The 13,201-nt window shown below is 38.2% G+C and overlaps 1 long non-coding RNA gene across 2 annotated transcripts in view; it reads left to right on the top strand.

The window, feature by feature from the left end:
• LOC106543447 (uncharacterized) overlaps nucleotides 1–13,201 on the top strand; it is a 50,908-nt gene that overhangs the window by 16,487 nt on the left and 21,220 nt on the right. The window contains exons 4-5 of one of the 2 annotated variants that reach the window (XR_015697330.1): nucleotides 5,444–5,586; nucleotides 10,387–12,104. This is a non-coding gene — a long non-coding RNA (uncharacterized LOC106543447). The remainder of the gene's footprint in view (nucleotides 1–5,443; nucleotides 5,587–10,386; nucleotides 12,105–13,201) is intronic. The other variant, XR_015697331.1, reaches the window with a different exon arrangement.

Here is a 13,201-nt window from a genome sequence, read left to right as displayed (position 1 = left end):
ATTTGGAACAGCTAGTAATATTATTTTATTAGTAATTATTCAATCAGATGTCTGTTCTTATTTTGCAAAGAACTGCAAATAATTCTTTACTGGGAATAATTATTGACTCAAAGATTACATTCAGTAATCTAAAATTGTTTGGGTCTGCTGCCCTCTTGATTCTGCATAGATCATCTTTGATGGCACTTACTTGTTTTCTGGGACCATAGTAAGATATATATTTGGGTTGTCTTTTCTGCCCATTATATAAATTAACAGATACATATTGACATACTCAAGAGCTTAAAGTTCTTGGTGAAGCTAGACTAGAATTGTTAAATTGGGTTCCTACTCCATTACTTCTTCTGAATCTCAGATTGGCTGCTTGGGGGAAGTGCAGAACCAATATTAAAATTGAAACTGAGTCAAATAGTTCATACATGAACAGTGCCTCCATTGTTTTGGGATTCAGTTTTAGCTTGTTTGATCCATCCAACCCCTCAAAAATAGGAAAGGCTTCTCTGCATCTCCAGTAAGGCTCATACTGATATACCTTTAATTAGTGGATAACCTCTCCCAATGTTTTTACCTTCAGTTTAAATAAAATGAGCTTGCCGAATCCTATGGTGTCCCAAAATGGAGCAGTCATGGGTTCACCTGTTCATAACTTCAAAGCTCCAAAACTTCAGAAAGGAAGGGAGCCATCATGTTTGCCACCCCCAATCCTTACAGTAGTCCATTGTAGATGTTTGAATGCCACTGATGTCTAAGATCAGGATGGGTGAACTCCCTCCATCCAGTTCCTCCTAGCTTCTCCCTTCCCGATTTCTTCCCTAAATTTCCAGCCAATGCCCTGACTGAATCCTAGATTTAAAAAATTAGGGTTGTCTGCAGTTGACATCTTTCCAGTTTCCCGGAAATATCCCCAGAAAAGGGAGATTAGAGTCTGGGCAGAAATTGCCTAATAAGGTTTATTTAGAAATGGCCACTTCAGAAGTAAGCACATCTTCAAGGCAGCTGTTACCACCACCTCTCCCAAAAGGTATTAATCATCTGTCAAGTCTATCTAGACACATGCAGAGACCACCCACACTGCCTAAAGGAGCTAGTAAGGCATGGATACAACCAATGAGTGGGAGAGTTGGGTTTTGTTTTGTAACATCTTGTATTCTTTGGTTAGATTTTTATTAGGGATAGTCTGGAGCAGAGATACCCAACCCCCAGGCTGCAGTCCAGTACTGAGCATGGCCTATTTAGCCACCCCCACGTTGCAGCCCAGTATATGGCCTATTTAGAACTGGACCGCAAATGGCAGGCGGACGCACATGCGTGCACGTCAACAACTGCCACTTGTGCGGCCTGGTTCCTCCCCCCCCCTTTCTGGGCTGCCAACCCACAAAGATTGGGGACTGCTGAGCTAGAATGTGTTGTTATCATGATAGCTAGTAGTGTCAGTTGCTTTTTTGATTAATTATGTGTTTTTAGTTGATGATAAATTGATATGTTTTTCTATTCTGTGTATTAAATGGGAAGAAGTGATACATTACATTATCATTTGATTTTCACAACTTTTTCCAAATGATTGATTGTAACAATGGATTGGTTCCTTTTGACTTGAAAGGGCTATTGGTTAATAATAAATAAATAACCATTTAGAATTTGATCACAGATAAACAGATCATATGTTTACTACCCCCACGGAGGAGGAGGAGCTCGGCCCCCCCAACTGCCGCCGGCTGCCTCAACCACCTCGGACTCGCGCTGAGCACATTCCCCGTGGGGCTCAGACGAAGGCCCAGTCTCGGGCCAGGCTGCGAGAGGCAGTGGAGGAGAGCCCTGTACCGGAGTTGGAGACCCGGAAAACACCAACCTGAGCTCTCCCTCAAGCGGTTGATAATGCCCCCTGCTTGGAGGTTCCCCTGCTGCAGTTAAGGGACTTTTTGGGGACAAGACCGTCGGAACCGCTGAAGCCCCCCTTGAGACACCTCGCCCTTCCTTCTCTGTTTGGAGCGCCGGAAGCCTCAGTGCTGCCTCTCAAGCTACTTTCTCCCAAGTGCCAGGCTTCGCTGATAACAATGGGGGGACTGGCTAGGCACCCAGGTTGCAGATCTGCCTCCATCTCAGTTCAGCACCCCTCCCTCCCCCTCCTCCTCTCCCCCACTCTTTCCCTTTCGGGACATTCAATTTTTTACTGTTCTTAAATTATTTTAATTGCCATCTATTTAGGAACAGCATTTTTTTGCCGGTTTGCTGGGTGTATGTGTATGAATGTGAGAGAAAATGTGCCCACTTTTAATTTAATTTATTGTATTTTAATAATTATTGTGGGGTGTGTCTGAAGAGAGTGTTTGGTGAGTATGGTAGGACCGGGAGTGCGACCTGGAGTCCCCTCCACTGAGTGCAGAAGTGGATGGGGGCCCAGATTCACCTCCCGTCCTGGTGTGAATGGAATATGTGGCCTGCTGGGAAGAATGCGGGCCATGGGGGAGGGGGGGTCTACGGGGATGGGGGGGATGTCGGAGCATTTCAGTTATGACTGGGAGGGGCAGATATGACAGGAGCTGTAGAGCTAACCATTACCGGGGAAGAAGGACTCGCTACATTAGAGCGATTGCTTGTTCCGGCCCCTCAGGCTCAACTCAAGGACCTGGTGGCAGAGGAGTACAGGGCCCTGGTCTCAGGTTGTTGTTGCTAAATGCCGGGTCAGTTGTGAACAAAGCCCCCCTCGTCCGGGATTTAATATTAGACGTGGAGGCAGACCTGGCATGTATAACCGAAACCTGGCCGGGCCAAAAGGGAGGAGTCCCCCTCTCAGAAATGTGTGCAGATGGGTTTCAGGTGCTCCACTAACCAAGACATTAGGGAAGGGGTGGGGGAGTAGCAGTTATTGTCCGAAGGTCGTTAGTGGGGTGTGAATCTCTCCTCTTGAAGTTGGACCTAAGTGGGGTGTGAATCTCTCCTCTTGAAGTTGGACCTAAGGGTTCAATTGGGCTTGCTGTTGACGTACCTGCCTCCCAGCTGCGTCATGACAGTCCTGCCTGTGCTGCTAGAGGCAGTAACCGGATTAGCGGTGGAATTCCCCAGACTAATAGTACTGGGGGACTTTAATCTGCCGTCTCTTGGTGAACACTCAGATGGGGCACAGGAGTTCATGGCTTCCATGATAACCGTGGACTTGATCCAGGTAGTTCATGGTCCGACTCATAGAGCGGGACACATGCTTGACCTTGTATTTCTCTCGGAGCAGTGGAGACGTGATCTTGAGTTAAGCAGAATAGAGACCTTGCCCTTGTCATGGTCAGATCACTCTTTGCTGAGGCTTGACTTCAGGACGCTACTCCCCCATTGCAGGGAGGTGGAGCCGTTTAAGTGGTTCCGCCCCAGGCGCCTGATGGACCCGAAAGGATTTCAGAGGGAGCTTGGAGAGATACCTGACTCCCTTGTCCACAATCCAGCCGAGTCTTTGGCCACTGCCTGGAACATTACGGCGGCTGGAGCATTGGATCAGATTGCGTCTTTGAGGCCTCTCCGCAGCAGTGGATCCAGGAGGGCACCTTGGTTTACCGAGGAACTCCGGGCTAGTAACTCTGAGTCTGATCGATCACTATTAAGAGCCTTTATTAGGACTTATCTAGTGGTGATACGGGTGGCAAAATCTATGCATTTTTCCGCTCTTATTGCGTCCGCGGAATCTCGCCCAGCCACCCTGTTTAGAGTGACCCGCTTCCTCCTGAAAGGTGAGGCAATATTGGGTGCGCCAAGGTACACCCACGTTACACCTGTCCTCCTGTCCTACCAATTGGTCTCCGGACTCAATTCAAGGTGTTGTTTATCACCTTTAAAGCCCTACATGGCTTGGGGCCAGAGTACCTTCGAGACCGCCTGCTGCCACATACCTCCCAGCGGCCAGTAAGATCCCACAGATTGGGCCTCCTTCAGATGCTGTCAGCCAGACAGTGTCGGCTGGCGGGCCCTCGGAGGAGAGCCTTCTCTGTGGCTGTTCCGATTCTCTGGAACCAGCTACCCCCGGAGATCCGGACCATACTCATGGCCTTCAGGGAAGCTGTAAAAACTTGGCTGTTCCAGCAGGCCTGGGGCTGTTGATCTCATTGTTGAGGTCCAGCCCCGATTAGAATGAATGTATGAGGGTGTTGCTGTTTTTAAACTGTTTCTTTTCTCATTATGTTTTTTTTTTCTTATTTTTTGTAAGAGTCCTTCGGGATTGGGCGGCATCTAAATATATTTTAATAATAATAATAATAATTATTATTATTATTATTATTATTATTGGGTGGGGCCCGACTAGTAACCAATGCCAAATTCGGCGAAACAACTGGCCGCTGTGATACAATTGTATAATAATAATAATACAGATTAACTATATTCCATTTGATAAAATACATGAGACGATAAAATACACGAGAGGATGGATAGATATAGATCCAAGCTAAATCATTCAGATCTTCTCAGCACATATATTTCTGCTCTAGTACTATTATATCCTAATTTAATATTCTGTCTAAATGACTCCATTGATAGATTATTGCCTACCTCATATATCTTTTTTGCTATGCACATTTAAGCTCATTGAATCATCTGTTGCAAAAGCTTTTGGAAGATCCACAAAAGGCTCTTAAGCATATTTGTATGTTACAGTAATCATACCTAGCTTTCCAGGGAATCACCATAGAGAAACAGTTCTTCATGGTGAGTATGTCAAAGAGAAACCATTAACTTTGTAGTAAAGTTGACCGAATTACTTTTTGTTCGAAGTTAATACAGTTTTGGATATCATCTGTATCTACTTCAAAAGTTCTTCTGAGCTTTGCTGCAAACATTGAATTTCTGCATGGCCCTAAGTAGAATGAATGAGTATACCCCGTAGGAGGGGTAGAAGAACAATGAGCTTAGTGCCATTTGCTGTTCATGCTTCCATGGAATATAATTGATTTGGTTGTTTTTCTGTCTTTAGGACAAAAAAACAGGAAAATAGTCAAGACAATTGTTGCAACAGGAAAAATGAAATGGTAAAGGAAAAGTTTAAAATATGATGGAATTGTTGAGGTAAATAGCATATGAGTTAAGAAACCACTGTTCTACGCTAATAGAAGGTTTTGTAGGAATGAAATGTATTTTAGTTTGTAAAGTTGAAAACATGGAAAACAAAATCTTTTGAGTTTTTAGCAGATTTTTTTCCAACCCAGCTTGCTTACTTCAAAGATATTCTACAATATAATAAATTCAGTTATATCATTCCACACCTGCATCCTTTTCTGCTTTCTTCTCTAATCTATCTGTAGTCACTGTCAAAATTTTAGTGCATGCTAACCCTTTCTTCAGGGTTATATTTTAGAATGGGGCTTTCCCACTAAGTTATTTATTATAATGTTTTTCTGTTTCTCTAGGTATACTAATTCTTCTAACACATTTCTTATTAATCTAATTTAGATTAATTCTTTTACAGAGATGGCTATCACAATCTAGAGCTCCATCTTTTCTATTACTATGGACTGCATCCTCATACTTGAACTTGCCAGGAGAAGAACATGCATCTGAATGTATTCTCTTCTAATTGGAGCCAGGGACTACAATGGCTTTCTACTACAGGTAGTCCTCGACTTACAACTGTTCTCTCACCAACCACTTGAAGTTATGACAGACTACACTGTGGGTACTTACAACCAGTTTTGAAGTTCCAGGGCCCTTCCATTATGTGACCACATTTCAGATGCTGAGTAGCTGGCCTGCATTTGCAGACATTTTCAACGTCCCATGTTTCCATGACCATGTTTTGCACAAAACCAGCTTTTACTTCCATTTTTTGGCAAAATCAGCCTATAGCAAGCCATTGCTTTGCTCAACAACCAAAAAATCATAAAATTGAGTTGGTAACATTAGTGACCTGATTTATAGCCATCACAACTTGTGACTAATGGGCAGACTCTAAGTCAATGGTTATCTATATGTGACCTGAGATGAAGAGTGTGTTATTATCAACAGAAAACTTTTTCTCTTCCTCTTTTTTCACTAAGAAAAATCTGCCAGCCTGTACAGTTTTCATATCTTTATATTATTTGGGGAAATGCCAGTAGTCACTACTCAATGGATATAGGCTGTAATAGATCCATATTTTTTTCAAATGAGGCATTTTGCTTCTCAGGCAAAACAAAAATTCAGTACTGTCTTACACATATGAATGTATGTAAATCATTATCCAGAGGGTATAATTATTCAGGAAATAATATATATTTATAATTCTGTGATATATTCTAATTGTACAGGCATATACAATGGCAGATATGTCAGAAAGGTCTAAAGTGCTATAAGGCCAGTGTTTTGATTTTTCAGAAAATAGAAAATAAATAGTTCCATAGGGGCTTTTTCAAGAGGCAACCTGACTTTCTTGTTTTTCTTTGAAGATGTTTCACTTCTCATCCAAGAAGCTTCTTCAGCTCTTCAGAAGCTTCTTGGATGAGGAGTAAAACTTCTTCAAAGAAAAACCTGAAAGTCCAGTTGCCTCTTGAAAAAGCACCTTTGGGACAACCATGACCTGGATGACTGAGAATCTCCATAGACATTTAGAAGAACAGTATTTACTCTGATGTCTTGGGTACAATCTCCATTGTGAGAAGAGACAGATATTGAGATTTTGCATTGTGTTCTTTTAAACTTAATTTCATTTTAGGATTGTAAAGGCAAGAAACAGATTGAAAAGTTGCATGTAGCATACATTTGTTTTTTTAATCATATAGGATGATAACAACTTGATTTTCCACTCATATGACCTTGCCACGATACTTGTTATGATGGGGAAAGTGGAAAGCTAGCAATATCATCTTAATGTAGTTCTTTATTCATTCAGTATGTTAGCCATTGTATAACAGAATGATCTTGAGTGATTTACTGTATATAACCCACATAAAACAAGAATAAAATTAAGTGAACTTCAAATATATGTAAACTTTAAAAACAGGGAAAAAAAACATTTAGATTGAAAGAGACTAAAACATTATGCAGCACTGATAATTAAATCTACAAATACCTTTCTGAAAGAAATTCAAAACATGGACTGAACATTAAAACATAACTGTTTTAATGGCCTACAAGAAGAGTTACTAAAATCTGTTGCCAAAAAAAGATATAAAAGACTGATATCTTTGGAACTATAATGTGTGGTGGCTGTCATTGAGAAAGATAACTCATGGATTAATGCTACCTTCGTCATAATATCTGAGAGTATCCAGAGCAGAATCTTGAATGGCTATCTTAGGACATTGGTAGGAGTATATATTTTATTTTGAAAATAATTGATATTAATGAATTCATTATGTATTACATATCATTCCATATGACAAATCCATTTTAGTCTAATCCAGTCATGAACATAGATTCTTATTGTAAACCACAGACCCTCAGGATACCATTTGATTTGTTGAGAATAAGCATTTGTCTGATATGATTATTTTCATGTTGAATAAAACTTGTTAAGTTTGAGAGCCACAGACAACCAAAACAATGAAACGTCTCTTTCTGTCCCTGGCAGAACAGAGTTTGGCAGGCTGTGCAGCAGGAAACGAAATAGATTCCTGTTGAAGCAGATTCCTTTGCATAATACCTCTTATTATTATCTGCAATGAATTAATAACTCTCGCTACTAGCTTTTTCAGAAATTACTGAGAAAGTTTATTGAGAAAGAATATTCTATTAAAATAAATAAATAAAATTTAGGTTCAGATTTCTGTACACAATGTATGTGTATCACATACTTTAAAATGGTTGATGATGTTAGTGTAATGTATACATTTTGCAAATAGCATTTGCATGCATTTTCAGAATACTGTATGTAACAAAGGTGGATTTTTCCCCCCTTTGGATTACTGTATTTTTGTCAGGGGCACTATTTGCTAGGGAGAAGAAAAAAAGCTTTTGGCCCAGAAAAGGTGAAACAAGAATCTTCCCTCTCTTTTTGACATATTTTCTTCCTTCAACCATTTCCTTCCCCGATATTTTTCCAGAAAATTGCAAATAAATTAACAGATTATTCTTCCTGAAATAAAGAGATTTTGAAATCCATCCAAGGATCACCGATTATCCATCCAAATTCTAATGGCAGAATTAAAAAGTAAAATTTCCTTTTATGTAACTTTACTAAAATTTTAAAACAAAAGATTAAAAACTAACAAGAACTAATATTTAGAAAGGAGAACAGAACAAAGATAAAAAGTCAGAACTGAAAGACAAGGAAAAAAGATTATAAAGAAGTTACTTCCAATTTTCTTTCACATAACTATAGATTTTTCAGAGTTTAAGATGCACCTTTTCCCACACTAAAAGTGGGTGAAAATTTAGGTGCGTCTTATAGACCAAATATGGGCGTTTTGGGCCTCCTGAACCCTCTGTGTGTTATGTTTTCCCTCTCCCTGGCCATCAGAAGCACTCTGCAGTGCTCTGCACGTCCTGTTTTCCAAAAATGGCCCCATTTTCGGGCAAAAATACATCCATTTTTGACCTTCAGAATGCTTTTAGGGGCCAAGGAGGGCAAATAAGCATTGTGCAGAGGACCTGGGAGCCCAAAACAGGCCTGGTTTTGGTGAAAATAGGACATGCGGAGCACTGCAGAGTGCTTCTGGGGGCCGGGGAGGTCGAAAACGCGATGTGCAGAGGCCAAAACGTTTTTTCTTCTTCTTTTCCTCCTACAAATTTAGGTGCACCTTATAGTCCGAAAAGTACAGTAAATTGAGCTATGGTTATATCATTTACATATTTTCTATTATCATTTTTTTAAAAAAAATTAGAACCATCTACCATCATTTTGTTTTCTGCAAAAAGTCAGTAAAGAGTTTCTAATCAACATTAAACTTACAGAGCGTCCTTTCTCTACTTAAAGCTGGCCATCTTAGCAACTTCACTATTCATTGCTCTCTTGTGGGTAAAACCAAATCTTTCTACCTCTGGACATAATAATAGTCTCACTGCAGTTACAAAAGGAAAGTTTTATGGATTTTTCTAATTGCTTATCCTTCGGTTCCAAAATAAAAGCTTCTAGTTTTAATTGTATATTAATCTTTAAATATTATATATAATTCCATTTAGAATTTTCCACCTTTTTATTCTGTCCATCAAGCTTAATAAAAATACCTCCCTTTTTTATTAAATTTCTAGCATAAAGTTGAAGAACCTTTATACATTCTAAGCAATGGTGTCATTGATGATGTCATGCATCAATGATAACTTTTATCAAAATTATCTTTAAGACTATAACATAAGGTAAATTTAAATCATTTGAACAACATATTTTCCCTTAATCCATTTGTATATTGTAACCAAAGATTTTAGCCCATTTCATCATAATTATTTTAACAAAAGGTTATACATTATAGCAGTGATATGTTCATCATTTTTACACAATTCTATTTCAATTTCAGTCTTAAAATGTTTAACTACAAATTATTTTGTCTGGTTTATATATTTCTGATAGTTCTACATAAGAAAACCATTGACCTGAATATCTTTCTATTATCAACTCGTCTTCATTTTATTTTACATTCTCCTTGACCAAATGCTAATATATCAGAGTAAGTTAAGCATTTATGTTTAGGCATCATTTCTTTTCTATAAAATGGTTTCTATGCTAAGCACCACAAACTAGGTGTATATCTGTTCCATATTATCAATATAACATGTCTAACAATATGATTTTTAAAATCTACACTAGCTTTATCATGCCATAGATATCCATGCCACCAAAATCTTAAGTCATGTTCTTCTAATTGTTTCTCAGCAGCATCCATTATTTTATCCAAACTAAGCAGCAAACTGCAAAAAATAATTTCAAATCACCTAAATTCTATTCTCCTCTTTCTTTTGCATCTTGTAACATTTTATATTTGACTTGTATTCTTTTCACTCAAATTTACTTATCTTTCTGCCATTGTTTAATTGAAACATCATATGTCCAAAATCGTATTATCTGAAATCAAAATAACATTCTAGAAAATATATTCTCATCACTAAAAATTAAAATTCCATAAATGTTATCATTTAGAGAACTTTGTTAAAAACTGTAAACAATATGGTGAAATTTATTTCCAAGTAAAGTGGTATGTGATAACACTGGTTTGCAAATTTAATCATGCCATATTCTAGAGAAATGAGTTAGGAAAAATAATGGCAGATCAGGTAGGCATAGATGATTTTGGAAATATCAAGAGGTTAAAGTAAGACACAATATTATGAAGTTTGTGAAAAAATATTGTGCTAGAAAATAAATTTTCATGTATCATATACCATATCAAACACCTAATCAAATTTCATTACATTGTACTCAGATTGCATGTTGCATTTAGTACTATGTTTCCCGAAATAAGTGCTTGGCCCTATTTTCGTGGAGATCTTATTATTTTTCAGGTGCAGGAGGTGGTGAGCGTGGTCATCTCATGTCTGCTGCTGTGTTGCAATTTTTTCAGTGAGGCCTTATTTTCAGGGGAGGGCTTATTTTAGCACATGCACTCAAAAGCCTGCTTGGGCTTATTATCCGGGGAGGTCTTATTTTCAGGGAAGCAGGGTAGACCTGTCCACATAGTCAACATTCATGGCTGACCCCAGAAAAGAGAGAAACTGACATATTAGATACAAATGTTTGACTTGATATGATTGTGTCCTTCTGTGTAGCTTCTTTGTTTTTTTAGTTGGCATTTGGAAAGGACTGAGTACACTTCATTCATAAATGTGGTTAAAAGCTATGAAGGATCTATATTACTGAGCCTAAGAAACAATTGACAGTATAGTTAGACAAATTACAGATTATACAGATATTACTCTATTTAAGAATTTTCAAATTGCAAACTTTTGCCTATATGAAGAAACCTGTCCATAAGTCTATCCTAGAAGACTCTTGGAACTAGGAGAAGGCAGGAAAGTTTCTAGTGCATGCCACATATTCTATCATCTTTTCTGACTTTCTCCTAGAAAGGTGGTTATTTGACTCAGTTGATATTCAGTTTAGATGAAATGGAGCTTTGCTGTAAGAAAATAGCAGACAAATCTACATTTGGAAGGAGACGATGATGATGCCAGCCTACAAAGCTGCAAATAGGCTAACTGTGGTGCTAGATGACAGTGCTTCTGGTGATCTGAGCCTAAAACCATTGCTAGTCTACCATTCCATGAATTTGCAATCTCTTTAAGAACATTTCAAAGAGTTCCCTTCCTGTACTGTGGAAAGCTAACAAAAAACTTTGGTTCACCCTTCTCATCTTTGAAGACTGGTTCTTCCACTCTTTCATCCCAGAATTGGAGAACTATTTCCATGAGAAAAACATTGAATTCAAGATTCTGCTTATTTCACAAAGTACCCTCAGGGTAATTAAAATCTAACAGTTTCCCTGGATAATTTCCACCCAAATGCGAAGTTTGTGGATCTGCCTCCAAATGCCATATTCCTCCAGCCTATGGCCCAGGAGGTGATAGCAACCTTCAAAAAATATTCTTCATTGCACATTTAGGTAGGCAGTTTAGAGAAGTGGAGTGTCAGATCACCTTGTACTAGTTTTGAAAATTCCACAATATCTACAAGGCTATCAAGAATATCAATGCAGCCTGGAGCAAGATTATCTCTACAAACTTGAATAGGGTGGAAACGCCTTTGCCATTAGCTTGTTCATGATTTTCAAAGGCAGAAAGGGAATTGCAGTGTGGTTGATTGCTCTGAGCAAAGAGCTTCAGCATGACCTTGAGCAGAAGGATTTTGATGAACTATTAGATACACACAGAGGACTTCTCCAAGAAAGACCTCATGGAATTGAAAAGCCAGCAAAAACAAGAGGAAGAGATTGAAGCGCTGAAGTAGTTATAGACTAAGCTGATGGCAGAAGTTTTCTGCTTGATTGAGAAAACACTGCCATTTTTCAAGATGACCTTAACACCAACACTTCACTAAGGTGTCTGCAGTTGTCCCTCATGCAATCCACAGTATCATCTATGAGAAAAAGAGGAAGGCCGGCACCCAGAGCTCACTGGACCACTTCTTTGGGAAGATGGAGAAACATAACATATCAACTCCTGAGGACGAGCCAATACGAGTCAATTAACATCAGGTTTTACTGCAATGCTGCCACTTATGGAAGGTAAGGATTGTTATAGTGCATGTTTTTTATACTAGTTTGGATTTGCAAATAAACAGATTTGGGAACATTCTCTTGGACAGTAATCTGTAAGTATCAACTGTTACTGTACTAGATGTTATTGTACTATATTTGTCATTATGCATTATATTTGGTCATCTACTGTACAATAAAGCAAGAAAAACAAGAGGAAACCAAACTATATTGCATTGTCTTATTGTGCTAAAAGCATTTAGAAATTGGGTGGTTGATTGAAATGGTATAAGGTTTGTCTTTTTATAAATGTACTTGAAAGTAGTATTTTAAAAAAAATTGAATATGCTTTTTGTGGACATTATGTGTAAGTTTATCTACTATGCCTAGAATTATTATTGGAATCTAACAAGTCTAGGATAAGTTATAGATTATATCAATGAATAAATTATGGTGGTGTTAGACAAAATAGTGTCTGTGAACCTACATTTACCCACAAATGTCTCTTCTGAGATTTCCAAGGTTTAACATATTTATTAAATATCATTTTTTTATCTTTTTAAAAAAATCTGCCTTTTTCATATAAAAACTCAAGGCAATGAACATATCAATACTCCTTCCTCCTTCTATTTTTTCCAAAACAACAATCTTATGTGGTGGGTTGGGCTGAGACAGAGTGACTGGTCCAAAATCAGTTTTGTGTGCCTAAGGTAGGTTTAGAACTCAGTCTCCTGATTTCTAGGTCAACCCTAACTGCTATACTAAACTGACTTTCATTTGATTGATTGTTTTTAATCTCATTTTTTAAGTAATAATACACTGAAATGTGTGATATTGAGAAACAATTGGCAAGCATACTTTGACTTTACTTCTAACTTTCATTGAGGAACTCAAACCCAACACCCATTTTTACCCACAACAACATCAACCCTAGGATCATCTTCATATGCAAGCTCTTTGTTGGCTTTTTTATTTTTAAAATTAAAATAACAATGATAGTGAGTGGTTGCAGTTCTGTGCTTTTTAGATATTGGACATATCCCAGAACAAAGAAAACTGCTGTGATTGGTAATCAGGACTCAAGATTAGTTCAGTGAAATCTGATTTTTTTTTACTACTTAGAAATA

The sequence above is a fragment of the Thamnophis sirtalis genome, unplaced genomic scaffold (assembly GCF_051295495.1).
Source record: "Thamnophis sirtalis isolate CommonGarterSnake01/CBP01778 unplaced genomic scaffold, rThaSir2_p1.2 scaffold_7, whole genome shotgun sequence".
NCBI classification, from domain to species: domain Eukaryota; kingdom Metazoa; phylum Chordata; class Lepidosauria; order Squamata; family Natricidae; genus Thamnophis; species Thamnophis sirtalis.
Note: the sequence above shows the minus strand (reverse complement) of the source record. Positions and strands in the feature narration are given on the sequence as shown.